The 3,236-nt window shown below is 29.9% G+C and overlaps 1 long non-coding RNA gene across 1 annotated transcript; it reads right to left on the reverse strand.

Annotated features, from left to right (window-relative positions):
• Positions 1-752: 752 nt before the first annotated feature.
• On the reverse strand, positions 753-3,017 carry LOC120355924. Its single transcript, XR_005573868.1, has 2 exons — positions 2,845-3,017; positions 753-1,146 (listed from the first exon to the last, which is right to left on the reverse strand). It is a non-coding gene; the product is annotated as an uncharacterized LOC120355924 (long non-coding RNA).
• Between the last annotated feature and the right edge of the window lie 219 nt (positions 3,018-3,236).

Raw genomic sequence — 3,236 nt, forward strand, 5'->3', positions numbered from 1 at the left:
GTTATGAAAATTATTTAATTTGTTATTAGTTTAAAATCAAAATTAATAATATCTAATAAATAATATCCAACCTTATTTGTAATATTGGATGATGAATTTGAAAGTGTGAGACACTAATCAAAATGATAATTCTATTCGTCATTCATTATAATATTCATTTTAATAGATTTTTGATTTCTGCTTGATTGAAGTCAAGAACTATAAAGCTAAATTAAATCTATTCAGTGCTTTAAAAATACCCTTGCGGAGCATAGGTTACCTGATAGTATTGTTTATATTCATGATTATAATTTATAAAACAATTAAAAAATCTTAGGGTGCTTTAAGATTTTTCAATTTGTTTTATAAATTTAAGAAGTAGCCCATGTGAATGAAGTGTTTTTATGATTATAATTATATGAGTCTAATCTCTAATCCAAAAGCAGCATAATTATTCATGATGGACTCACGGCTGAAAGGGTGGCAAGAAAACGACATATACTCCACTCAAAAGGGTGGCTGCAACAAGTATGCTTTACCGTCGGCTGCCACTTGGGTAGCAAAATGCAAATACTATTATATAGCAGAAATTGCTCGCTTAATATAATAGGATTCTCTCAGTTTTAAACTGAACTACGGTATGTGATTGTTCCGACATCGATTGGGTTTTGATGTTCTTAAAAATTTCAACCATGGCTAAAATGTTTTCACGCTCCCGTCGCATTTCACACTATTGTGCCCAGGGGATTATATACTAATTAATTACTACCATAATTTATTTATTTATTTATTCATATACAAATACGATTAAAGTAAAAACAACAGGCATTCACCCCAAACTGTTCTAAACCTCAATTGGAATACACAGTCTAAAGGTTATGTAAATGATAAGTTAATTCACACACTATTTTGAGTACAAAAAAATGTACTACAATTTTGAATTTAACGTTGTTATTTAAAGCCCAAATGAACACAAATAGGATTATAGGTATCTTGTAAAGTACAAAATAGAATAGATTACATTTTATAAACAGATTATAATAATGTCTTCGTTAATAACAATGTTATTATTTGATATTTTTATTAGAATGTTTCTTAAATGCAGTATGAAAACCAACACACACGATGAGCTGACTACGATGCGGACTTTGTGACATGTTTTGTTGTCTGAAATAGAAAGCAACAGAATAAATTAGCATACATTTTTTTATAACGGGCACAAAATATATGACAAGATTATGGTACAATTTTTTTTCAATAAACGATTTATCATTTATGTGCTAAAATAGTTCAACAAATCAAATCTTTATTTATTTGTCCCAAAAACATAATTACAATGAAAAAATAGAGAAAAATTCCATACACGATACAAAATGAAAAATGAATAAATACCATCAAAAAGAATAAGATATTTATGAATGAATTGAATATATAAATGAATGAATTAAAGTATAATGAATAAATATATTTAAACTGAAGTCCCTGCAAGGTTCAAAAAACCTGAGCGCAGAGGCCGATGGTTCAATGATTGAACTATGAAGATAATAATGGGATAACATGAAACTTGATTTGCTATCAAACATTTATTGAGAAAATCAGGAAGAGAAACAGGGAGTGAGGAAGGGAACATAAATAATAGCAGAGAAAAAGCATAAGGGAAAGTAAAGAAAAGTTGAAAATTACATAGAAATCATTAGAAGTCTTTATATTAAGATAGGAGGGAATTTCTCTAGATGAAAGCTACTATTAGTCCAGTCAATATAGATATAAAAAAGGGGATGTGCTTGCAATGTATATTGTAGTTATAATTTTTGAATGTATTACTCGGATACATGAGAAAAGTCCAGAATCACTTTTTTTAGGCAAAATTTCCTTGTGCTAGATACAGAGTGGCCCAGAAACATCGTATTTTCGGTTCATTATCCAGTTTTCAGCTATTTCCGCAAATCTAGCAATCGGACAGAAAAATTTATTTTTGTATCAAAGTGAGAACAATGCAGTTGGTGATGATGGTTGAAGCTAAAAATTAGGTGTTTTTTCACAATACAAAGGGCATTGTTGTCAGAGGTGTAGCTGGAAGAGATAGAGCACTCTACCTGGTCTTAAATTGTAGAGCTCAAAAATACGCCCACAGGGATTTTTAATTATACATCTAAATTGTAACAATCTGAATATATTGTTGAAAACTGAAATTAATAAAAATTGATTTTTTCTTTAAATTTCACAAATTTTAAAAAATCATAACCCAGTACTTATTGAAGATAGAGAGTTCAGTAAAATCTCATTTTATTCAGAATTTTATAATCGAAAAAAAGGAAAGATCAAATTTTTTGTCTGATTACCGGATTTGGCGGAAATAGATGAAAACTGGAAAGTGAACCGAAAATACAAGGTATTTGGGCCACTCTGTATCTTACACAAGGAGATTTTCCATGAAAAAATTGGTTCTTGACTTCACTCATGTAGCCAAATAATATATAAAAGAATCAGAACTACAATATAAATTGCAAGCACCAATGTATATAGTGGCTGGACTAAAATTGAATTATTCAAGACACTACATGTATTGATTTCGGATACTAGTTTCCTATCAAATTTACTGTGATAAAATGGCCAGATCTTATCAATTCTACAAATTGATAAAACAGTATCTGCAATTTGAAATTAGATGATTGATTTAGATGTATAGGTGCCTGACAGCTAAAAAATCCAGCCCACTAAAGCAACTCTCACTTGGATAGAGTCTGGGTTTTCCTAATGTAGCTCTAATATGGTGTTTTTGAATCACAAAAAGTTTTTCCAAGTGGTTTGAGTAGGTTCCATCCCAAATTTTTATCTAATATCAATATTCAAGACATTACTCACCGTTGAACAACTTTGTCTTTTGGAAAGCTTTCTCGGTTACTCAGCAGTAATGAGGGTGCAGATATTACTGGCACTTTGCGTTTCTAAAAAAGAAAACCCTATTAAACATGACAGTATAAAATACGTGTAAGTAATACAGGAAATAGTATATTTCGCACCTAGGGCCGAAAATGAGACTTTTCTGGCTCGAAATCGGTTTTCAAGTCTGAGGCCGTAGGCCGAGGACTAGAAAAGATTGAGAGCCAGAAAAACATTTTTTGCCCATGGTGAGAACGTTATTTTTCGCCACACAGAAAAATAAACTATATATATATATATATATATATATATATATATATATATATATATATATATATATATATATATATTAGAATAATTGTCTATTATAAGCA

The sequence above is a fragment of the Nilaparvata lugens genome, unplaced genomic scaffold (assembly GCF_014356525.2).
Source record: "Nilaparvata lugens isolate BPH unplaced genomic scaffold, ASM1435652v1 scaffold5253, whole genome shotgun sequence".
Classification (NCBI taxonomy): Eukaryota; Metazoa; Arthropoda; class Insecta; order Hemiptera; family Delphacidae; genus Nilaparvata; species Nilaparvata lugens.